The 26,654-nt window shown below is 40.6% G+C and overlaps 1 protein-coding gene across 3 annotated transcripts in view; it reads left to right on the plus strand.

Annotated features, from left to right (window-relative positions):
- SH3KBP1 (SH3 domain containing kinase binding protein 1) overlaps positions 1-26,654 on the plus strand; it is a 334,928-nt gene that overhangs the window by 42,992 nt on the left and 265,282 nt on the right. The gene's annotated exons all lie outside the window — the stretch shown is intronic.

Below are 26,654 nucleotides of genomic sequence, written 5' to 3' on the forward strand. Positions count from 1 at the left end.
CCATGTTTCCATCTTCACATCATATTGCTGTTTTGATAGGAACAATATTATTTTCCTTTCCCCCTTTGTGGTCATGAAGCATTGAGTAAAATCTTTTTTTTTTTCCAGTAAGGTTTTGAAAATGATGGCCTTGGCTGAAGGGTTAATTACAAAAATGTATTGAATAACTCAGTCATGTTGAGAAATTTCATACCATGCAATGGTAAATAATAGTTGAAATTAGATGTAAAAACGGATCACCTATGGGCTGATCCCAGTGGGAAATACCACATAGGTCTAAAAAGTCCTTGGACCATAACCTTCCCGCCCAGTGCTGGGCTAGACAGGCCTGTTCTTGGTAGGGAGGGTGGCGTGCAGGAGTCCCCAGGGCCCCTGCTGTAGTTCCGGTGGCACCAGACCATGCCTGAGACCTGGGGCCATCGGGAGGCAGGTGGTGTGGGGGATGCTAAGCCCAGAGAAGCAGGTGCCCCCATCAAAGAGCCACGTGAGTGACATGGGAGGAATTGTTGAAGAAGAACAGTGAGGTGCTCCAGGCTTCACCCCCTGGGCCCTCTATCAGTAACCCCCACCCCCATCCCCACCCAGTGTAGAACAAATGGAAACCCAGTTTCATCTTTCTTCAAGATCTTGCCTCAGAGGATCCTACTAACCTCTCTTGTGCTCTTTCTCCTTGGTGTGCAGAAAGCTGGGGAGAGTTTGGTGGGTTCCAGGCTGATAAACCTTGCTTGCTCTGAACAGTGGTGGGAGGATAGACTTTTTTTCTTGGACTATGGTTGGACCTGGCAGCCTTCTCTCTCCCATTTTAAGAGGAGAACAGCTTCACATCTGGGCCCCAGGGATTGAGTCTATTGATGAGTGAATGAGGGTGAATTCTTTTGCCCTTCCCAGCTAAACCCCAATTTTGGGGAAAGGACCATCCTTGGCGTTGAGCCAGATTCTGAGTTGGAAGGGGAACTTTTCTGGATAAAAGAGACAAAGCTTGGCTTGAAGATGGAGGAGGAAGGAGTGACAGAGTAGAACCATGGGAAGAAGGGACTCCAGGTCTAGTTTAGAAGGTGGACCCTGTTTTCAGAGCCTTTACCGTGTTCTTTCTTTCTTTTAGTTGCTCAATCATGCCCGACTCTTTGTGACTCTATGAACTGTAGCCCGCCAGGCTTGTCTGTCCATGGGATTCTCCAGACAAAAATACTGGAGTGGGTAGCCATTCCCTTTTCCAGGGGATCTTCCCAACCCAGGGATGGAACCTGGGTCTTCTGGGTCATTGTAGGCCAATTCTTTACCGTCTTAGCTACCGGGGAAGCCCCTTACTGTGTCCTTGGCTTATTCCAAACCACTAATCTGCAGACTCAGAAACTTTGAACTTAGTCTTTGCTCAGGGATAGTGGGGCATCATAAGTGTTTGTGGAAGCTGGTGGGCACCAGGGCAGGGAGGGCACGCTCAAGAAGAGCCCCAGGCGTGCTGGGGAGCAGGAGCTCGTCACTGAGATCCTGCTCCCCTGCCAGGGCCTCTGTCTGCCTCTCTCCACCTGCTGGGCCTTGGGCCAGACCAGCATGGCCCACGGGCTTTGTCTCAAGGGGAGGCTGGTGGGAGATGTCTGAGGCAGAGGGGAGGCCAGTGACATCAGGGCTTATCCCCCTGGCTCCCCGCCCCAGGCTGGCCTGTGTTTGGCCATGTCCCTCTGCAAGATGGTGGCTGCTCCCACAAGATCGGTTTTCTACATTCCTTTCCCTGCATCATCTCAGCAGACCTGGGGCTCCTTTGTTTCTAGCCCTCAGCTCCTGCCTCTGAGTGTCTCTCTCCTTCACCTACTTTGTAAAAGTCTCATTTTGCCTCCCATCGCAGATTACCTAATTCGAGTATGCCATCTGTTTTTTCCCTCCCTCCCGAGCCCGACCACCCCATCAGGGCCCTCTGAGGATTCAAGGAGACCATGTGCCAAAGTCACTTAGCATGTGGCCGGCCACCTACCGACACCTACTGCTGTCCCTGCTACTGGTGGAGGAAGGGACTCTCTCCCCTGGCCTTGGCCTGAAAGCCCCTGCCCTTGCCTGACACTTGTCTCACCTTGGCTTGAGCACCTCCAGGGAGGGGAAGCCGCATGCTTGGGAGGTGCTTGCTCTACCTGTGCCAGAGAGGATGTGGCAGGAGCGGCTGGGGCCGCACCACTTGTGGCTGTTACATTTGGCAGAAAAAGAAACTTCGCTTCTTTCAGATGGCTGATTCTATTTTCAAGTCTTCACCCACTGGGAATGTTTTAGGCCTATTATTGAAAATCCAGTAGGTGGATGCAGCAGAGCTGAACAATAAAGAACACTGCCATAGAGAGTTCTGGAAGCTGAAAATACATCTTTAGGTAGTAATAATCATATTGGCATAAGTTCACAGTTTTGAAAGTAGGTTTACACATGCCTTATTTAGCTTAAGAATCATTTTTCCCCAGAGAGAATTGAGTAATCTCGTGTTATCTCATTGTTTAGTTGTGTGCCTTATGCCAATGTGACCATCATCGGAGAGCTTAAGTGTTTTCTTGATTCATTTATCAGATCCTTAATTAGTGTCCCAGTTGAACCTGCTCCCCTAAAGTGTGGGGATTCAGTATCCACCCTCAACTCTGTATTGTCTCAATTTCTTCAAGGAAAAATACCCGGCAGTCTGACCACTCCAGCATTAAGAAGATTCCTGGTTTGCAATGATAAAATTAAAAACAAAACAAAACACAAAGTTATCTGGGCTTCTGCAACTCTTGGGCTCTTTCTTGGTGCTCATCAATGTACCCAACCAGGCCCTGTGGCCTTTTGGGTTTGTTCCTCTTTTTCTTTTGTTTAGTTAGTTCTTATTTAGTTGATTTACTATACATGTGAAAGAAGAATCTTTTAGAATCCCTCTTCCCTTTCTTCCCCCTACCTCTCTCCTCACCCACTTCTTTTAGAGTACATTTTTTCTTGGTCCCTTCTCTTTTAAAAAATTTTATTCATTTTTCAAGGTGCAGTTTACATAGACTAAAATGCTGTCATAATTGTACAGTTTGATATTTTTTATCTAAGCGCATGCCTCTGTAACCATCATCCAGATGAATTTTATTTCTATCTCTCTAGAAAGTTCCATCATGCCATTTCCCAGTCATTCCCCTTCTCATAAGTAATCTGTCATCATACATTAGTTTTGCCTATACTTGAATTTCATATAAATAGTCATGTAGTATGTACTCTTGTATATATGGCTACTTTCACACAACAAATGTGTTCTTGCTGTGTGGTATCCCATTTTATGAGTATGCTGTAACTTGTTTATCCATTTTCTTTTTTTTTAATCCATTTTCTTAAACATGCACATTGGGTTGTTTCCAGTTTGAGTGTTTTGTGGAGACAGGCACTCATTTCTCTTATGTATATACATGTAGGAGTGGAATTGCTGCCCTCCCTCACTTTCAACATATTTGTTATTCTGTTTAAATCTGTGGCCCATATGAGGGGGGATCCCACCTGTGCTGGGGCCTCATTTGTGCCTGAGTCTGGTGGTCTTCACATAGTTGACCTTTTGAGTTTGACTGCTGAGGGGTCCTTAAGCATAGAACTCAATCTCCCAGGGACGATTTGATTGTTGAGTCCATGAACTATCAAAAACTCCTTCTTAGATTGTCAAAAACATGCCAATAGAGAGCATGTGTCAAAAGTTTTATTGAACTCATTTAACAAAAGAACTAGCACAATAACAAAACTGACTCTGTGAGAATGTGGGGAACTGACTAAAAAGTCCATGGGAAAAGGAATATTCAAAGAAAATCAAAGCAAAAACAACATTATAAATCTACTATACTTCAATAAAATTAAAAAAAGATCAAAGTGGGTTCATGCATTTTTTGTTGTTTAGTCACTCAGTTGTATCCGACTCCTGCAACCCTATGGACTGTAGCCTGTCAAGCTCCTTTGCCCATGGCATTTCCCAGGCAAGAATACTAGAGTGGGTTGCAATGTCCTCTGCCAGGGGATCTTCCTGACCCAAGGATCGAATCCATGACTTCTGCATTGGCAGGCTTCTTTATTGCTGAGCCACCAGGGAAACCCATGTCTTAGAGGACAGTAAAATCTTTTTCTGTTTGTTTGTTTAAACATTTTTATTTTGTATTGGGGTATAGCCGATTAACAATGTTGTGATGGTTTCAGGTGAACAGTGAAGGGACTCAACCATACATATACAAGTATCCATTCTTCCCCCAAACTCCCCTCCCATCCAGGCTGCCACATAACATTGAGCAGAGTTCCCTGTGATAGACAGTAGGTCCTTGCTGGTTATTCATGTTAAATAGAGCAGTGTATACCTGAAGAGAACAATAAAATCTTAACCTCCGGGGTTATCATCTCTATCAGAAAAGAAAAAAAGAAAATGGCGTATCTTACTGTTTTTCTATGTTACCCCAGGAATTTTATAGAATTGTAAAATACCCTAATAAAGTGTGAGTTAATTTAGGATATATTTTCAGAAAGAATAAGATAACCCCTTCGGCAGGGTCACGCTTATTAGAAAATACATCAGCATGACATTAAAAGTTCACACAATGATCATTTTTGGTTTCATTTCCAAGTTTTGGATATTTTGTCTGCACAGACCACAGTAGACTGTAATATGAGATATAATAGTAGGAGACATGGATGAAATCCTCATAGTTATTTATTTTTTAAAAATACAGCTGCCCTCCTGAGACCTCAAATGGAAGAGAAAGATAGCCACCCATGAGAGACAGATGTGGGCTCTTTCATAGGGGTTCATTTCCCCCATGTTGGATTTACTGACCAGTGTCCCCCTTTTTGGAACCTTAAATCAGAGCCAGACAACAGTGGATTTGAGTCCAGCAAAGATCGTCTTAGCAGCCTTTTCCTGAATTCTCCTGACGTGTATCCACAGACAGACATTTTTTCACAGCTGGCCAAAGGACTCTCAAAAGACAGAGGCCTTGAACCCATGGCTTGGGTCGCCAAGCAGGGTTGGCTTGCTTTAGGGGGTGACCTTAGGTGAAGGGCAGTGGGATCCAGGCTCTCAAGTAGAAAGCAGGAAGCTGCAGCAGGGTTTAAAAGAACGTGCTTGTTGATCTCTAAGTTGCTGTGTGCGTGTGTGAGGAAGTGTGCACTCTCCCTGCCTGTCAGTGGATGTGTGAGCTAGAAGCACACGCTGCCGCAGCCGCAGGCCCTTCTGTCAAAGGCTGAGGTGTGTTTACTTGTAGCTGCAGGTCTTATGCTGAGTGTAACAGTTTTCAGCTCGGTTTCCCGTTGCCCCAACTTTCATCTGCTAGGTGTTTGAGATCTCTCTCTGGCATATCCAGAGTCTTTTGTACTTGGGTGAAGTGGTTGGTGAACATGGTTTTTTTTTTTTTTTTTAATCGATGAGGTGGAAGGTGAGGCTTTTGCACGTTTGCACCAGTCTGAGGCAAAGCTCATATTTACTCTGCTTGTCTTGATTTCAGAAAACACACACATTTACTTCAACAAGTGGCATAAAGGAGAGATTTCCAAGTTGCTATTCTATACTCAGAAACCCTGAAGTAGATCTCTTTGATCACATTTTTCTTTTTCACCCCAAGGGCCATTGATTTTGTGAGGTCTCTAGAATATTGTCTTCAAGGTACTCATCTCTCTTAGAAAGGTGGCAGGAATTTTCCAGATGTGTTTCCTAGCGTGCACAGCCTCCTCCTGCTCATGATGCATCATGGTGTGTCCTCGGGTGTGGGGGATCTGCCATACTCCTCAAGGACCCTTTACTGGGCATCTGCAATGGGCCAGGACCAGAGACTGTGAGCACAAAGGAGATATGTGAAATGAAACAATGTAATACTAGGAAGCTTCTTCCTCAGGAGGACAGTGTTAGCTCCTGTCACCTGGCCTTTGGTCATTCTGTACTCCAGAGAGCATATGTTAGACATTGTTCTGAAAAGATGGGCCTGATTAAAATGCCACTTGAGAAGGTTTTGACTAGATTCATCAGACGGCTCTGTTGCAACACGCTAAATGAACCTACAGTTATCTTTTGGCCCTGACTGCTGGGTTACTTTATGGAATAATAATGACTATCTTCTCTTTCAGGCTCACTGGCTGCCTGGCTCTGTGTATATAATCTTGCCCATGTCTATCTGCATACAAGGACTAAAATTTATTGAACACTTACACCAAGCAGGAAGGAGGCTAAGCCCTTCACATGCTTTTTTTATTTTAATTTTTTTAAATTATGAAAGTATGATGAAACATTTTACAGGAGATTTGAAAAATACAGAACAAATTTACATATAGTTCTACTATATATTGCAATTATTTTTTTAGGTAGATAAATGAAGATTTTCAGTTGGAATTTCAATATCAAACTCTTAAAAATTAATAGAATGAATATACAGAGAAGTAGGATATAGTAGACCTGAAAAGCAATCTGAACCAATTCAACATAATTAAGATTTATACAATTTTCACACAACAGTAGGATACAAATTCTATTCAAGTTCCCATAGACTGTAAACTAGGAGACATTGGAACGTATCCAAGGACATAGAACAAGGTGCAAAAATGTAATGGTCTAAAAGTATTGAAATCATACAGAGACTGTTCTCTTATCACTGTGGAATTATGTTAGAAATCAATATCAAAAGATATTTGGCAATAACCCATATATTTTCAAGTGCACTGTGACATTTACCAAGAGAGATCTTTGACTTAGCCATTGAAAGCCTCAGTAAAATTAAAAGACAAAAAGCAAAGAGGGTGATTGCAGAGAAGAAAGCATTTAAATGAGAAATTAGTATCAAAGTGAGAAATTAATATTAAAGATACTTTAAACAAAATCCCAGTCCTTTACATGCTTTATATCTCATTAAATTCTTAACACCACTCTATGACATAGGTACCAGTTTTTTTTTTAATCATGCCCATTTTTTAGAAGAGATAACTGAGGCATCTTAACGTTAAAAGACTTCCAAGCTAGTGAGGAGTAGAGAACTTTGGAACCTGAACTCAAGCAGGCAGCCTTATCTGGGTGTCTGAGTTATCCTGGTGGGATTAAACCCCTCACCGTTATTACCCACTGCATCCTGCCTTCCCTGAGTGTCCAGGGACGTGCACATTTGTACCACTCTGAGAGAAACCTCTCAGTTACTCTGCCATTCTTGAGTTAAAAAAATTACAAAGTTACTTTACAACAAGTGACATCAAGTAGAGATTTCCAGGTTGCTATTCTATATTCAGAATTGTGGTTGTGAACTTGCTTTCTACAAGTTCAGAAATGATTCTCTTAAGAAATCAGCTATTTCAGCTCAAAAGAACCACCTTTGCCTGGATTTCTGGGCTGGTACTCTCTTTTCCTATGAATTCTGAAAGTAAGGCAATTCGGGAAAATATTTCATTTTACTCATTTGTAAAGAAGCTTGTCATTTTGCGGTGTTCAGGATATGCTTTTCAGAAGGAGCTTTGTTGTCTTTTTCTAAGAATGGTAAATAACCCAGATGTGTGACTATCTAGTTGTTCCCCATCCATGGAGTCCTTGCACACAACCAGTTCCAACTCAGATTTTTCTTGAAACTTTCAACATATAGTTTTCTTTTAGAGAACAAAATCTTAAAACTGACAATTGGAGCCTGTTAGATGCTGTTACGAGAAATGGTACTCCAGGAAGGGTCTGGAGTAATTGAAGACAAATGTGTTACCAGTAAAAGCCACACTAGTTGGCATATTCCTCAGCCTTTGTCACTGTTGCAGCACAGGAAGTGTGTGTGTGTGTGTGTGTGTGTGTGTGTGTGTGTGTGTGTAGGGGTGTCTTGTGACTCAGGGAGAGCAGTCCCCTGACCTGGTTGATCTTGGTGATTATGCATAATGGAGTCTTATTTTCTTAATGACAGGATTATAGAATTTGAGGTTGGAAAGGAACTTTGAAATCATGTGTTTCAACCCCTAGTTTTCTAACCGATCAGAACCTAAACCATGTAAGATATTGCTGTGATCATTACTGGACACTTAAACTTGGGAACTGTGGGGGTCCCATACAGGACCGGAAACCAGTCAGTCTCCAGTCTGGCATTGCTCCAGGCACACTGTATTGTCAGAAGTTTGGAGTGGGCAGCAGTTGGTATAGGAGCCTTGGAATATTTTTTAAAGTTCAGGTGATTTGCTGCCTGAAAAAGCTTGGGCACTCCTTTTGTACAATGGGACTGATTGTATCATTCTCTTTAGTATCTTTTCTCAAGCCCATGGCTTGATAACCTGTAAGCTGAAGTTCTACATTTGAAAATACTGTTATTTCTAAAGTACCTTTATGAATACATAAAGAAGCATAATCATGCTGGAAATTGTTTTTTTAAAAAGTGTACTACAAATACAAAAACAACATAGAAATATGCAAACAATGCTCTATGTGAGCCCATTAGAATTAATACGTTCTAATTGCAAACACTCTGGACTACTAAGCCCTGAACTAAACACTGTCTTCTGCCCAGTGGTAGTAAGGTGGGCAGAATTTCTGGGAATGATCCCCAAAATTCCACTCCTGAATCTCCAGAACCCATGAATGTGATGAGCTATCATCCCAGTAGTGAAAGACAGGGAAGTCTGGTGTGCTGCAGTTCATGGGGTCACAAAGAGTCGGGCATGACTTAGCGACTGAACAACAACAATCATTCTAGTAGTTGTGTTATGTTATATGGTGCCAAAGGAGAGGGATCCAAGTGGGCCTAACTGTAGCACTTGAGCCATTAGAAGCAGAGAGATTTCTCTGTCAAGTGAAAGATGAGGAATCAGAAAGATGGAAAACGAGGAGAAGTTGTGACTTTGAAGGTGGAGTGGTCACGTGAGAAGGAATATAGACCACTTTATTGGAGCAGAGAGCAAACCTTGGCTGGCAGCCAGCAAGGAAATGGAGACCTCAGACCCACTGCTGCAAAAATTGGATTCTGCCAGCAACCTGAATGAGCTTGGAAGTAGATTGTCCTCCTAAGTCTCTAAATAAGAGTCCAGCCTGGTTGGATTCTTGATATTAGCCTTGTGAGACCCTGAGCAGAGAATCTAATTGAGCTGACCTGGACTTATGACTTACAGAAGTGTGAGGTAATAAATGGAGGTTGTTGAGCCTTTAAGTGTGTGGCTTAAAATACAGATAGCAAATTGTTTCTGGGGCATTTGGCTCCTTCACTGGTGGTATGTCGTCAGTGGATACCAGATGGGAAGTCTGAACTGTCACCCCTGCCCTGGGCTCAGCAGTGGTAGGTGACACCCCTCAACCTCTCCACTAGATAGTGGGGAGGATCTTGAAGAAGAGAGAGCTGGAGAAAGGGATTCATATAGGAGATCTGGAGCAAAATCCTGACCAATACATACATGAATCTGACTAGAATTAATGTTCCAAAAAGTTTGAAAAAAATAAACTACAGTATGAAATGCCACCTAGGTATTCAGAGTGACCTCTAGGTAACACAAATGAAGAAGACCAGACTAGCATTGCATGAGCTCTGGATGCTAGTGACTTAACTGTCACTAGCATCATATAATCATATAGTCCACAAATTAGCCCAGGATCTACATGCTTAATCTAAATAGGGTTAGTGCCTGCTAAATGTAAATGCAGGATGAAGTCTTGTAATCGCTCAAATGCCTCAGATACAATAAAAAGTGACTTGTCATGCCAAGAACCAGGAAAATTAGAACTTCAATGAAAAAATAACACACCGACACGGGGAAGACTAAGATGTTGGAATTATTTGCCAAAGATTTTGAAGCAACCATCAGAAAAATGCTTTAATAAATAATGCAAACACTCCTGAAACAAACAAAAAATTAGAAAATCTCAGCAAAAAAATAGATATTAAAAAATGAAAATTATAGAACTGAAAAATAAATCACCATATTAAGTACACCGGATGAGCTTAATAATGGAAATGACAGAGAGAAGAATCAATGAAGTTGAAGAGAGATCAATAAAACTTACCCTATCTGTCTGTTGTCCAGCCAACAGATGGAAGCTAGTTTTGGAAAATAAAATAAAAAATTAAATTAAATTAAAAAAAAAATGAACAGAGCCTCAGAGACCTTTGGTACAATAACATTAGGTCTAACATTTGTATCATTGGGGTAACAGAAGGAGAAGAGAAGACTATAGAAATAAAAAATATTTGAAGAAATAATGGTTGAAAACTTCCCCAAATTGGGCAAAGGGATAAGCCATTAGAATCAAGAAGCTGAGCAATACTTAAACAGGATAAACCCAAAGAAATCTATCCCAAGACACATCATAACCAAACTTCTAAAAACTTTTTTGTCATTAGACAAAGAAAAAGCAGTGAGTGAGAAGCAACATATTACCCATAGCGGAAGAATAATTTGAAAGACAGTGGATTTCTAATATGAAATCATGAAGTCTAGAAGGAAGTGCACAGCATTTTTAAGTGCTGAACAAAAAGGACTTTTCACTCTGAATTCTACATCTAGTGAAAATATCCTTCAGGAATAAAAAGAAAATAAAAACATTCTCAGATGAAGGAACAGAAAGAAAAATTGTCAACAGCAAATCCTTAAATAAGTTATGGCTAAAGAAAATTCTCTAAACAGAAAAGTAAATGATAACAGGAGGAGGCCTGGAACTCCAGAAAGAGGGAAAAAAACATAAAAGAGTGGATGGGTAAAAACAGGAGTATGTTTAATAGACTGTCTTTATCCTTAATTAAGTTTTTAAAGATTTATTAGAATATAGTTGATTTACAGTGTTGTTAGGTATTAGTTTCACGTGTACAGAAATGTGTCTTATTTACACATACATACATATATATGTATATGCATCCACTCTTTTTTAGATTCTTTCACCATGTAGGCCATTACAGAGTATTGAGTAGAGTTCCCTGTGCTATACAGTAGGTCCTTATTATCTATAAAGTATTGTGTATATGTCAATTGCAATCTCCTGATTTACCCTCTCCCCACCCCCCCGTATTACCTCCTGGTAACCATAAGTTTTTGTTTTTACATCTGCAGCTCTATTTCTGTTTTGTAGTTAAGTTCATTTGTAGCCTTTTATTTTTCCATGTATAAGTGATATATGATATTTATCTTTCAGTGTCTGACTTACTTCACTCAGTGTGACAATCACTAGGTCTGTCCATGTTGCTGCAAATGCCATTATTTCATTCTTTCTTATGGCTGAGTATTATTTCATTGCATATATGTCCCACATCTTCTTTATCCATTCCTCTGTCAATGAGCATTTAGATTGCTTACATGTCCTGGCTATTGTAAATAGTGCTACAATGAACATTGTGTGCATTTATCTTTTCAAAGTATGGTTTTCTCCAGATGTAGAGGAATTAGGCTTCTTGACTTCAGACTTCACTACAAAGCTACCAAAGGCACTGGCCCCAAAACAGAAATATAGATAAATGGAATAGGATAGAAGGCCCAGAGATAAATCCACATACATGTGGTCGCCTTATCTTTGACAAAGGAGGCAAGAATATACATTGGAGAAAAGACAGTCTCTTCAATAAGTGGTGCTGGAAAAACTGGACAGCTGCATGCAAAAAAATGAAATTAGAACACTTCCTAACACCATACACAAAAATAAATTCAAAATGGATCAAAGACCTAAATGTGAGGCCAGACACTATAAAACTCTTAGAGGAAAACAGAACACTTTTCGACATAAATCACAGCAAGATCTTTTTTGATCCACATCCTAAAGAGGATAAAAATAAAATAAACAAATGGAATCTAATTAAATTTAAAGGCTTTTGCAAGCAAAAGAACACTTCTCTTAAAATGGGAAAACACTGATACCAGTAGTCATTGATAAGTTCCATATGTATATTGTAATAGCTAAAAAAAAACAAACCCAAACCACTAAAAAACTAAAAAGTAAATAAAAAAAAAAACTATACAATGCTGCTGCTGCTAAGTCGCCTCAGTCATGTCCGACTCTGTGCGACCCCATAGACGGCAGCCCACCAGGCTCCCCCATCCCTGAGATTCTCCAGCAAGAACACTGGAGTGGGTTGCCATTTCCTTCTCCAGTGCATGAAAGTGAAAAGTGAAAGTGAAGTCGCTCAGTCGTGTCCGACTCCTAGCCACCCCATGGACTGCAGCCTACAAGGCTCCTCCATCCATGGGATTTTCCAGGCAAGAGTACTGGAGTGGGTTGCTGTTGCCTTCTCCACCTATACAATGAGATATACTCAAAAAGTCTATAAATAAATATACAAGTAACTCACAGGAAGGTAGGAAAAAGGAAAAAGAAGAATGATAAACAGGAAATAAAGAGGAAAGGAATACGATGACAGACCTAATGTCAATAATTATTTAATTGAAAATGGTCTAAATATACCAATTGACAGAGATAACAGAGTGGATAAAAAGTGTGACTCAACTGTGTGCTGTCATCTACAAGAAACTCACTTCAAATGTATTGATATAGATGCATTAAAAATAGAAGGGTAGAAAAAGATAAATCATGCAGACATTAACTTTGAAAAAGCAGAAATGGCTATATATAGATGAGAGAGTGAAGAAAATTACCTGAGATAGAGACATTACACAATGACAAAATGTCATTATACCAAGAAAACATAACAATCTAAAATATTAGTGAGCCAAACAGCAGAGCTGCAAAGTACATGAAGCAAAAACTGATAGAACTTAAAGGTAAACACATCCACAATAATAATATTTGGGAGCTATAGCATCTCTCTCAGAATTTGAAAGAACTACTAAATTAGATATCAGGAAGGATATAGAAGAACTGAATAGCATTATCAGCCAAGCAGTTCTAATTAATATTTATAGAATACTCAAAAACAGCTTGAAACACATCTTTTTCAAGTACTCATGAAACATTCACCAAGTTAGACCATACCCTGGGTCATAAAACTAATCTCAATTTATTTAAAGGAGTGGAAATAATACAGTGTATGTTCTCTGACCATAATATAATCAAACTAAAAACCAATAACAGATAACAGGAAGATCTCCAAACACTTGGAAATCACATAACACACTTCTGAATAATTCATGAGTCAAAGAGGAAGTCTCAGAGGAAATTTTAAAAATATACCAAGCTGAATGAAAATGAAAATACTGCATATTAAAAAGTTTATGGGACATAGCTAAAGTAGTGCTGAGAGGGAAGGTTATAGCACCATATTCTTAATTCAGAATGGAGGAAAGATCTGAAATCAATAATCTAAGCTCCCACCTCAAGAAACTAGAAAAGGAAAAGACCCTCCCCCCGCCGAAACAAGCAGAATAAAGAAAGTAATGAAGAGCAGGAATCACTGAACACAGAAAACAACAGAGAAAATCCATGAAAAACCAATTCTTTAAAAAGATCAGCAAAATGGATAAATCTTTAAGATGAGTGAAATTATTTTTTAAAAAAGAAGACACAAAATGCAATATTAGGAATCAAACAGGGGCTATCCCTACAGATCCTGCAGCTATTTAAAAGATAGCAAGAGAATACTACAAACAGTTCTACACACATACATTTTGACGATTTAGATGAAATGGACTGTTGCCTTGAATATCACAAACTATCAAAACTGACCCAAGTTGACATAGATAATCTTGGCAGTCTATAACTGTTGAAGAAATTAATTGATAATTTAAAAGCTTGTAAGAAAGAAATCTTCAGGACTAGCAGGTTTCACTGGAGATTTCCACTAAACACTTAAAGAAGAACAGGCACCAATTCTACATAATCTCTTCCAGAAAATAGAAGAGGAGAGAAGCCCTTCTTATTCATTTCATGAGGTCATTGCAACTTGATTACCAAAACTAGACAGACAGAACCAAAAACCTTCAGACCAGTATCCCTCAAGAGCATAGACACAAAAATCCTCAACAAAGTACTAACAAAACAAATCCAGCAGCATATAAAAAGAATTATGTACTGTGACCAAGTGGGGTTTATTCTAGTTATGGAAGTCTGCTTCATTGTTTAAAAATCACTTAATGTAATCTGTCATATCGACAGATTAAAGGAAGAAAAAATAATCAGAAAATCATATCAGTTGGTGCAGATAAATCATTTGACAAAATTCAACAAAGATTCATGATGAAAACTCTAAGTAGGAATATAGGGGAATTTCCCCAGCTTGATAAGGAGCATCTACAGTTAACATCATACTGAATGGTGAAAGAGTGAATGCTTTCCCTGCTGAGAACAGGAACAAGGCAAAGATACCTGCTGTCACTGGTCTTATTCAGCACAGTACTGGAGATCCTAGTCAGTGCCATTCTGAGAAAAGAAATAAAAGACATACAAATAGGAAAGGAAGAATAAAAACTGTCCCTGTTTGTGGATGACATGATTCTCTATGTAGGAAAACCACAAAATCAAAAAATAACTCCTGGAATTAATAAGTAAATTCAGCAAGATCACAGTATACAAGATCAACGCACAAAATTATTTCTATGTCCTAGAAATGAACATATGGAAACCCAAATTAAGAGCACAATATCATTTATAATCTATCCTAAAAAATTAAAATACTTAGGTATAAATCTAACAAAACATGGACAGGATATGTGCATTGGAAAATCATAGGAATTAGAATAGGTAAAATAATTTTGAGAGAGAAGAACAAAGTAGAAGGCATCTATTCTATTTTATCACTTACTTTAATAGCTAAAGTAATTAAGACTGTGTGGAACTGGTGAAGAGATAGATACATAGGTCAATTGAACAGAATAAAGAACCCAGAAGTAGACCCACACAAATATGCCCAACTGATCTTTGACAAAGGTACAGAAGCAATTCAACAAAGGAAAGAGCCTTTTCATCTTATGGTGCTGGATCAGTTGCACAGCCAGAGGCAAAAAAAATAAACCTCTGCCTAAACCTTACACCTTGTAACGAGTATGTCAAAATGGATCATAGATTTAAATGTAAAACATAAAACTATAGAAGTTATAGAATTAAGCACAAGAGAAAATCTTTAGGATCTAGGCCTTGTTGAAGAGTTCTTACACATCACACCAACAGAACATTAAAGATAAAAAAAAATCAACCAATTAGATTTCTTCAGAGTTAAAAACTTTTGTGAAAAACACTGTGAAGAGGATGAAAAGACAGGTTACAGACTGAGTGAAAATATTTGCTAACCATATGTCTGACAAAGGACTTATATTTAGAATGAATGAAGAACTCTCAAAATGCAATACAAAGTCCAAAAGTCCAATTAAAAATGGGTAAGAGATGTGAACATACATTTCACTGAAGAGGATATACAGATGGAAAGTAAGCACATGAAAAGGTGTTCAACATCATTAGCCATTAGAGAAATGAAAATTAAAAGGACAGTGAGACTGTCTCTATTGATCTATGTATCAATGATACTAGTACTGTGTATCTATTAGAATAAGCATTAGAAGGGCTGCAACAAAAACAGTGGTAATGCCAAATGCTGGTGAGGGTGTAGAGAAAGTGTTCTCTCATAGAATGCTGCTGGGAATGTAAAAGGTTTCAGCCAGTCTGGAAAAGAGTTTGGCAGTTTCTTATAAAACTGACTTTGCACTTGCCACATGACCCAGTGATTGTACTCTTGGACATTCATCTCAGAGAAATAAAAATTTTATGTCCACACAAAAACCTGTTCATGAGACAAGAATGTTCATGGCAGCACAGCTTTATTTATAACAGTTCTGAATTAGAAATAACTTGAATGTCCTTCAATGGTGGATGGTTAAACACAGTCTAGTCCATTCATACGATGGAATAGTACTCAGCAGTAAAAAGAAATGAATACAGGCAACAACTTGGATGGGTCACAAGAGCATTGTGCTTTGGGAATAAAGCTAGTCTCAAATGTTATATACTGTATGATTCATTTATATTACATTTCAAAAAGACAAAATTATAGAGTTGAAGAACAGATGATTAACTGCTAAGGGATGGTGATAGGGTGGGGAGAGGACCGGTAGAACTATGAAATGATAGCACAAGGGAGTTACTTTGGAGAGATGGAACAGTTCTGTATCCTGATTGTGATGGTGATTATTCAAATCTGTATGTTGGATCAAACTGCATAGAGTTAGACACACACACACACACACACACACACAAATCAGTGCATGCAACAACTAATGAGAAATGAATGAGATCTGTAGTGTAGTTATCAGTATTGTACCCACATCGGTTTCTTTGTTTTGATATTGTACTATAGTCATGTGAGATTTCATCACTGGAGGAAGCTGGGTGGAGGGTTCATGGCACTCTGCACCATTTTGTAAGTTTCTGTCAGTACATAATTCAGTTCTGTCGCTCAGTCATGTCCAACTCTTTGTAACCCCGTGGACTGCAGCACACCAGGCCTCCCTGTCCATCACTAACTCCCGGAGTTTACTTAAACTCATGTCCATTGAGACGGTGATGCCATCCAACCATCTCATCCTCTGTTGTCCCCTTCTCCTCCTGCCTTCAGTCTTTCCCAACATCAGGGTCTTTTCAAATGAGTCAGTTCTTTGCATCAGGTGGCCAAGGTGTTGGAGTTTCAGCTTCAGCATCAGTCCTTCCAATGAATATTCAGGATTGATTTCCTTTAGGATGGACTGGTTGGATCTCCTTGCAGACCAAGGGACTCTCAAGAGTCTTCTCCAACACCACAGTCAAAAGCATCAATTCTTCGTGCTCAGCTTTCTTCATAGTCCAACTCTCACATCCATACATGACTACTGGAAAAACCATAGCTTTGACTAGATGGGCCTTTGTTGGCAAAGTATTGTTTCTGCTTTTTAATATGCTGTCTAGGTTGGTCATAACTTTTCTTCCAAGGAGTAAGTGTCTTTTAATTTCATGGCTGCAGTCACCATCTACAGTGATTTTGGAGCACCCCAAAATAAAGGCTGTCACTGTTTCCACTGTTTCCCCATCTATTTGTGATGAAGTGATGGGACCAGATGCCATGATCTTAGTTTTCTGAATATTGAGCTTTAAGCCAACTTTTTCACTGTCCTCTTTCACTTTCATCAAGAGGCTCTTTAGTTCTTCACTTTCTGCCATAAGGGTGGAGTCATCTGCATATCTGAGGTTATTGATATTTCTCCCGGCAATCTTGATTCCAGCTTGTGCTTCATCCAGCCCAGTGTTTCTCATGATGTACTCTGCATATAAGTTAAATGAGCAGGGTGACAATATACAGCCTTGATGTACTACTTTTCCTATTTGGAACCAGTCTCTTGTTCCATGTCCAGTTCTAACTGTTGCTTCCTGACCTGCATACAGATTTTTCAAGAGGCAGGTCACGTGGTCTGGTATTCCCATCTCCTTAGGAATTTTCCACAGTTTGTGGTGATCCACACAGTCAAAGGCTTTGACATAGTCAGTAAAGCAGAAATAGATGTTTTTTTGGAACTCTCTTGCTTTTTGATAATCCAACGAATGTTGACAATTTGATCTCTGGTTCCTCTGCCTTTTCTAAAACCAGCTTGAACATCTGGAAGTTCATGGTTCACGTGCTGTTGAAGACTGTCTTGGAGAATTTTCAGCATTACTTCACTAGCCTGTGAGATGTGTGCAATTGTGTAGTAGTTTAAGCATTTTTTGGCATTGCCTTTCTTTGGGATAGGAATGAAAACTGACCTTTTCCAGTCCTCTGGCCACTGCTGAGTTTTCCAAATTTGCTGGCATATTGAGTGCAGCACTTTCACAGCATCATTTTTTAGGATTTGAAATAGCTTAACTGGAATTCCATCACCTCCACTAGCTTTGTTCTTAGTGATGCTTCCTAAGGCCCACTTGACTTCACTTTCCAGAATGTCTGGCTCTCGGTGAGTGATCATACCATCATGATTATCTGGGTCATGAAGATCTTTTTTGTATAGTTCTTCTGTGTATTCTTGCCACCTCTTCTTAATATTTTCTGCTTCTGTTAGGTCCATACCATTTCTGTCCTTTATCGAGCCCATCTTTTCATGAAATGTTCCCTTGGGATCTCTAATTTTCTTGAAGAGATCTCTAGTCTTTCCCATTCTGTTGTTTTCCTCTATTTCTTTGCTTTGATCTCTGAGGAAGGTTTTCTTATCTCTCCTTGGTATTCTTTGGAACTCCGCATTCAAATGGGTACATCTCTCGTTTTCTCCTTTGCTTTTCACTTCTCTTCTATTCGCAGCTATTTTTTTTTTTTTTTTTTTTTTTTTTTTTTTTTTTTTTCGCAGCTATTTTTAAGGCCTCCTCAGACAACCATTTTGCTTTTTTGTGTTTCTTTTTTTTGGGGATGGTTTTGATCACTGTCTTCTGTACAGTGTCATGAAACTCCGTCTATAGTCCATCAGGCACTCTGTCTATCGGATCTAGTCCTTTAAATCTATATCTCACTTCCACTGTATAGTCATAAGGGATTTGATTTAGGTCATACCTGAATGGTCTAGTGGTTTTCCCTACTTTCTTCAATTTAAGTCTGAATTTGGCAATAAGGAGTTCATGATCTGAGCCACAGTCAGTTCCCGGTCTTGTTTTTGCTGACTGTATAGAGCTTCTCCATCTTTTGCTGCAAAGAATATAATCAATCTGATTTCAGTGTTGGCTATCTGGTGATGTCCATGTGTAGAGTCTTCTCTTGTGTTATTGGAAGAGAGTGTTTGCTATGACTAGTGCGTTCTCTTGGAAAAACTCCATTAACCTTTGCCCTGCTTCATTCTGTACTCCAAGGCCAAATTTGCCTTGGAGTACATAATTATTTCAAAATAAAAAGTTAAAAAATAATAATGCCAGTGGGTTTCCCCTTTGGTTGTACATGAGTATCAGCTGGGGATTTTTATAAAAACCCCATATTCAGACTGTACCCCAGAGCCATCTGCATCTCTGCTTGTGAGTGCCAGCATTGGTATATATTAGGATTCTTAACTCTTGTCCTTGTTTTCCACTAAATTAGAAAAATAAAAAACCAAACCAACCACTCCCCCCCCCCCCCACTTTTCCTTATGCTGTAGTTCTCTAGCCTGTCCTGTGTATTCCAGTTATCTCTCCCGTGGTCAGATTCTCTTATCTGTATTGTGTTGTTATGATCATGCCTGGAATTTAGTGGAGCCCCACCCACTGTGCAGACACAGGGAGCCGTCACTGTTTGATGTCTCTGTGGTTGGTTTGGAGACCAATGAGAGAAGCAGACCGGAAAGAGAGAGGAGTCGAGGACGACAGCAGTGGAGTGGGCGAGAGGAGGTTGGGGGCCTCAGAGACAGTGCTGATGAAAGGGCCTGGGTCTAGGACACTGCCTGGGCCACGTCTCCTGGAGCAAACGCTTCCCAAGACTGCTTGGATGGCTGTCCTGCTTTCGCCTCACCTTGAGGTTCTACTGACAGTCTTGAAATACAAATCTGATCACACCCTCTTCCCCAGATACTGCACATACTTTAAACATCCTTCCTTGGCCTTTCCTTGGTTTTAGGCTGGAGATTAAGCTCTTGAACATGGTCCACCCATGGGCTGCAGCTCCCACCTTTCTTTCCTGCTTCGTCTCTCCATTTTCTGCGAGTCTTTGTGGTGCGATTTTTCTCTCCTAACACTTGTCACTCTTAAGATTTAAAATCTGTTTTTGTGGTTCTATGACGAATGTCCATCATCCCTGCTGGACTGAGGGTCTGTGGCCTCTGTGTAGCATTGTGTCTCCATGCCTGGCACACAGTGGTGCTTTTCCATATTTGTTGAATGAGTAACTATCTTTGTTGCTTGTTTCCCGATGTTTGTGGTTATTGGCACCATTGGGAACTTAGTTCTTACTCTTTGGATGGTGGTGGTCCTAAGCTCCCGGTCTTACGGGAAGTGATATGGCCCGAGGATTGCCAAAGGAACTGATGCTCCTGGCTCTGGGAGATGCACCTGTGTCAAATCCAGTGGTGAAGCTAGCAGTCAATTTGAAGATGGCCTGCTGAGCAGCGGTCTTGGGCTTCTAATTCTATTTGATGTTTATATTCTTTGCTTTTTTTTTTTTTTACTGGCTTAGAATTGCATTGCCTGCTGACAGGATACCACATAGCCTTAAATTTGGGGGCTATAAGGATCTATGGCTCCTCAGGTAGCTCAGTGGTAAAGATTTCTCCTGCCAATGCAGTTGACATATGAGATGTGGGTTTGATCCTTGGGTTAGGAAGAGCCCCTGGAGAAGGGAATGGCAACCCACTCTTGTCTTCTTGCCTGGAAAATCCTATGAACAGAGGAGCCTGGCAGGCTGCAGTCCATGGAATCACAAAAGAGGTTGGACATGACTGAGTGAACATGCACACACAAGGATCTATGCAGTAATATAGAAACTACGTATATGCTATGAGAGGAAAAAAAGCGGGCTACATAATTGTATATGCAGCATGTTACACAAACACCAAATCGTGTGTGTAGGGGGAAAATGCTAAATGTTACTAGTGGAGGTTTTGGCTTCTTTATTTCTACAATTTTTGAAAGTTGATTTAAAAATGGAAAATTGTGTGTTTTCATCTGATTTACTTTACCTCAGAGATTGAGGTGCATTCAATCCTTCGACTTCTTGTGATTGGAGTAGCTCCCAGCTGTATGTTACTTTTTCCGAATTGTTTTTAAATCCCTCTTGTCTTCCAAATCAGGAAGCAGCAAATAATGAAAGTAACAAATGAGCTGGGTTAATGGACCCCTTGCTATGTAACTTGGTTAAAATTTTTATCAGGCTTGTAGTTATCTGAGTGTATAGTGATAAAGCATCTTTATTTCCTCACAAATGGTGACTCAGCACTAGTTTTGGAGTGAGAGCTGAGCTTTCCCACCTTGGGCAAGTTATTTAAACTCTGAGTTTCATTCTTTCATCAAATGTTTATTGTTTGCTGTGTTATAGTTACTAGGGAAGACACTGAACAAATCTGACAAAAATCCTTGCTCTCGTGGAACTTACATCCTAGTGAGATAGATGGACAATAAGCTATAAACATAATGAACAAGGTACATAATATGTTGGAGGGAAGAAAAGCAGAGGAGGGGGGCTATGGAGTGTTGAGCATGGGATTGTAGTTTGTGATAAGGAGGCCAGCAAAAGCCTCACTGAAAAGGTAACCTTCAAGTCAAGACTTCAGGAAGTGAGGAGGGGAGCCCTGTGGGGATCTGTGGAGAGAACCTTTCGGTCAGAGGCAATAAATAGCACGTGCAAAGGCCCTGAGGAAGGAGAGTCTGTGGTGTGTTGGAAGAGCAACAGAGACCAGTATGCTGGAGAGGAGAGGCCCAGAGGGGAGCAGCAGGGAATGGGCTTAGAGGTCACAGGGCTGCAGATCTGGTCAGGCTACTCTAAGCCTGGGGACGCTGAGTGAGATGGGAAGTAATCGTGCAAGCAGTGAAGTGGTGTGACCGGGGTGCTCTAACTGGTTCCTTCCGGCTGCAGTGTTCAGGACAAACTGCCGGGGACAAAAGGTGGAAGCAGGGAGGGCGGTTTGGAGGCCGATGCAGGAGTCCCGGGGAGACCAGAGAAGAAGTGGTCAGATTCTGGATGCTTCTGAAGGTAGAGCCACCAGGATTTGCGCATAAGGCTGGTTGTGTGTGGTGAGAAAGACAGAGGAGGGAGGGGGAATGGCAAGATTTTGGTACTGAGTCCCGGGAAGCAGATCGAAGATGTGGGTCTGGATTTCAAGGTTAGAGAAAGGAATTTAGGGGTCTTTCAAAGCCCAGATTGGTCGAGATCACCAGGGGAGAGAGTGAGGTCAAAGAAAAGAGGAGTCTTGCCCCTTCCCCCCACTACAACGTTGAAAGTAAAACCAGTATTGAGACTGATAGGTAGTGGTCAGAAGGGGAGGATAAGATTCAGGAAAGGGAATGTTCTGAAAGGTAGGAGAAGGTGCTTCAGGCCGGGAGAGAGAGTGGTCACTTGGGTCCAGACTCTCTCCCCAGGTGGCTCCCAGCATGGGGTGTGATCTGCACATTGTTATTATTGCTATTAATAATGATGAGCACTGGATATAAGGGGAATTTTTAGTAGGGGCTTTTCTACCCCTCTCCAGAATGAGTCCAAGTTTGGGCATATAAAGGAAAAGTGCTACTATTCTTAACCACCAATATAACACTATTCTCTAATGTTCATGCATTTATATACAGAATATCTCTAACATTTAAAAAAGATCTAATCAGTTGTATTGGAGCTCTTAAATCACATTGTAAGAGTTAGAATTTTTTTAAAAAATTAGTTTCACATGCCTGCCAAATGTACAAATTCTTCAGGCTGATAAATTTCAATGTGAAAAAAAAAAAAAGTTGGTGTCTCCAAAACCAGGAAGCAGAACATTCCAAGTTTATAGCACAAAGTAAACTTGATGCGTTGCATAAAATCTTTATTCAAGAAGGCCTTATGGAATGCATGCCATCTTCCAAAGTTTATTGAAGGACATGAAATGGTAGTCGTTTAAAATAAAAATGATAATTTTTAGAATAAAAGTTTTCATATGTGAACAAGTTGCATGGTAACTAAGTTCTCCTTTTTTGATTTTCAACTCATCCATTCAACTTTTACTTGATGATGACCTTTTAAAAATCATATTTTCATCTAAGATTTCTTTTTCATGGTGCAGGTAGACAAATCTGCATAAAAGTGTCTATAGTGTGGGTCATATCGAGAAGCCAATCTTCCCCCTTCCTCATAGTACACACACTGTGTGTGGGAAGAGAGTTTGCCATGGCCTTGTCTTTCTACTTGATCATTTCAGCCTTTTCTGCTGTGACCTTGTGAGCCTGTCAGGTCAGCCACATTCAGCACGTCCCTACTGAGGTCTGTGCCCAGGACTCAGTGCACTTTGGCCTGGAGCAGTTATGCCTTCTGGTCTAGAAGCTGGAATCTGTATTTATTAGCCCTGAGACCTTGGGGAGGCCATTTGATCGCTCTGCCCAGGTGTCCATTTATTTCTTATGAAAAATGGGAAGGATGACAATGGTATATCTTTTAGTTAGTGTCCTTGGAAGAATGCATGAGAGTACACATGTAGGGCAACTGAGAAGTGTTTGATACTTATTAATCAGTCAGCAAATGTTAGCTATTTTTACAAGTGTTTAGCCATGCTGAGAGATTGGGAAGATACAGAGATGAGAGTTTTCCAGTTGGATGCTGGGGGCAGTGGTGCTGAGATGGAGGTAGGGCTTCGGGTTTTCTTGGTGGGGGCAAAAGTCACAGCCCTGGAATATGGAAGGGTGGGGAAGGGGCGCAGGGAGCGCTGCAGGCTGTGGCGCCCTTCACCCCAGTCAGCCTGGCAGGGAGCTTCTGAGCCAAGACTGCCCGAGAGAAGAGCAGAAACAGGCAGCAATGGCCAGGTGTTGGCACTGCCCCTGCCTCAGGGCAGTGATTAGCAGGAGCTGGCGGGGGGTGCGGGTGGGCAGTGTGACCTCAGCTCGAAAGCCACCTAGGATCTGGGGAGGAGGCTGGAGACACAAGGTCTGTCCTGAAGCTCTATGTGGACAGGAAACCTCATGGGCTGCCCAGGAGACATTTGGTTTCACTTTGGTTTCTTAACTCTCAAGGGGATTTTAAATCATGCATACCCCACCCCAACTCCCAAGCTCAGAGGTAAACTTCCTCATCTTTCTGCCCCTGTGGAAGATGAGACAAGAAGTTCTTGAGGGAAGTTCAGGGAAAGGATAGGTGAAAAAGTGAATGTGTCTTTAATGTGTGTTCACTGCACGCAGTAATTCGAAAGCCACACACGGATGTGTTCAGCTGTTTGTGGAATGAAGTACATGGTGTTGGGCCCTATTAGCCCTTGGCTGCCTGTTTTGCTTGTCACAGAGGAAGGAGTGTTTCATTTGTTGTCATCCTTCCTCTGGGACCACCAGGTTTTTCTCAAGAAAAGTGACACCGAGATGATATCCTGTGTCTGGGTGTCCAGGTGGAAAACAAAGCAGGCTGGCCTGTGTTTGTGAGCCATGAGCTTGTCCGAGCCAGAACACGCCCTGCCCTGGCTTTCTTGAGGCAGGTGGTCCCAGATGGAGGCCCAGAGTGAGGAGCCTGCGGTGCCGCTGTGTTCCTAGGTGGCGTGGGGACACTCTGGCCACCGCCTCCTCTTACACCCAGTCTTTCTTCAAATGAGGCAGGACAGCTCCTTGGTGGTGGCCCTGAAGCTCTCAGGGCTGTAATTTTCCTGGCTGTAAAACAAGGCCATGGTCAAGATCTGAGATAACTAGTATCAGTACAGTGGGGGGCCAGGTTACAATGAAAAAGGACTGGTTTTTGCACATTGTGGAAGAAAAAAATTCAAATTATCTTTAGAAGACTTACTATAGATGTGCATCTTAGTCATGACTGTAATAAACTATAATTGGCATTGATGCTAAAACATGAATGTGGTCTTAGCAAAGCCATGTGTGTTTGAACACCACCTCATTGTCTGCAGTGTGATGCCAGCTGCTGGAGGGTTTGGTCACTCAGGATTCGTTTTCTGACCACATAGATTCATAGTAAAGAAACGGTACCTGAATCAATAGGTTGGCAGGTTGTAGGTAGAAGATACATTATGACTGTTTAACATGGTAATTATTATCAAGTTATAACCGCTAGACCTATAGTCGCACTGTAATATTGAGGCCTTCATGGGCACAAATAGAAAAGGAATCAGGTTTATTGCTGGTCATGCTGTTATCTGCTCACAGCTTGCCTTGTGTTCAGTCTTTAACTGTTCCCTCTTGGCAGCAAAATCATGAGTGTGTGCACAACTTTTCTCTCCCCAAATCTCGAAACTGGAATAATTGTCAACCTGACTACAAAAAACATCTGCCATGTAAAAGTAGCTTCAGCTATTCTGTGTCAAATGAGTAATTATGACATTAGACGCTGATGACACATAATATGAACTTTGAAAAGTATTTGAATATGGAGCATGTCAGGTTTGTGTGGTTTCTTTCAACTGTTGAGAAATCGCTTCTTTGTGCTTATTGATATATTTTTTTCCAGAGAGTGCTGTGTTATTTGGTTCAGGATGTCACATGATAGATGCTTTCTTTGGTACATATAATCCATGCAATTATAACGCGAGCTTCTCCTGTCAGTGTGGTTAAAAATCTATATGCCTTTATTCTCTTACAGCCTGTGATATTTTTTATTCAATTTAACTCACCCTTTTATTTTAAAACTTGAATTTGAATGGATTCCATTAACAGATATTTTAAGGTGACCATTAAGACTAGGATGCTGCCAACTTTCAGCTAAACATCATCCCCAGCCCTTGAGCTGGAGGTGCAATCTAATTTCGAGCCTATTGCAGTGCAGGAAGGTAAACAGCTGTGGTAACGACACAGCACAGTTGACAAGTGATGGTTCTCAGGCAGGGGAAAGTGTGTTATTTAACTGTCTGACTGGTCACCCTGATTGCAGTTCTACCTGGAGTGCATCTAACAGAACCACACATGGTAATTAAAGCTACATTGGTGGAGTCATCCCATTTAAGGCTCATTACAGCCAAGCTTAGGCCTGTCTTCATTCATTACAAAAAAAGCTGAATGAAGGTGCATTCTACTGAAAATGAGTTCCTTTTTTCCTTTTAATTGGCATATACAAGTGAATACTAAAGCACAAAAATAATCAAAAGTCACCTTCTTTGCTAATGAAATTAAACTGGAGGGCCCTTCTTGGTCTGTGCCAGGCATTTGCCATCCCCAGACTGTGTGGTCACGCAGGCTCCTCTCAGCCCTGCAACCCGTCTCAGGGTCTGTCGTGATGGCAGAGATTGGTAGGTTATTCATGTCTGCCCATTTTTCCCCCAGAGTGGCTAGAATAGTTGTAAGTACAGAGAAGAAGTGTGTTAAATATTCATCTAGTTTAATTGAATTTAATATACAATCCTTAAGATTAATCGGAAGTTTTGGAGTCTTTAATGGTTCATTTTCTTCATAGCATATAATTTACTTGCTATTATCTAAGGTAGTGAATTATTTAAGTAAAAAGAGAAAGTTCTTTCCATGAGATGGAGCTTACCAAGCCTTTGCTGCTTTCATTTGTATGTGATTAAAGGTTATATTAACTTAGGAACGCAGGTAAGGGGAGACATGGCGGTCCGAGGTTTGAGCTATGTGATACTAGGTTCCCATGTGTTGCCTGATACACTGCAGCCTGGGACCCAGCACTTGTTGAATGACCTGTGGTCCACAGGCGCATGCATTAGTAACTTCAAATTCCCGCGAATATGAGTAGTAATGGTTGGCTATCAGTTTAAAGGACAGTGAATCAATTAACATGTAATATTGTCATATACTTTGATTTATAAACATGCACAAATAAATTGTTCTCTGAATTTTTCTATTTTAGTTTCTTCTTTTACTTTGACACTAAAATTGAATGGTATTGGGGTGATTTAAATTTTTTCATAACAGTTTCTGAGGTGTTGCCAAAAATGATGGTTATTTTTTAAAATTCAGGAGACTTCTGTGTATTGTTGAACAAGAACCAAATGTATACATATCTCAGTCTATTTATATTATAGTACCGTTTCCCACTGTGGCCACCCACATCTTAAACTTGAAATGTTACCGAACTATTAAAATATAGAAGGGCATGAGAATATAAACAACAGCTACCTACCCACCACCTAGTTTTATCAAATGTTACCATTTTGTCATACCTACTTTTGATTCTTTAAAAATCAGTAAAGAGACTTCTGATTTCAGCTCAGAGACGTTGAGAGTTGCAAAAATGTCCCTCCCACACTTACAAGAAAAAATCTGGACAGAC

Source organism: Cervus elaphus, chromosome X (genome assembly GCF_910594005.1).
Source record: "Cervus elaphus chromosome X, mCerEla1.1, whole genome shotgun sequence".
NCBI lineage: Eukaryota > Metazoa > Chordata > Mammalia > Artiodactyla > Cervidae > Cervus > Cervus elaphus.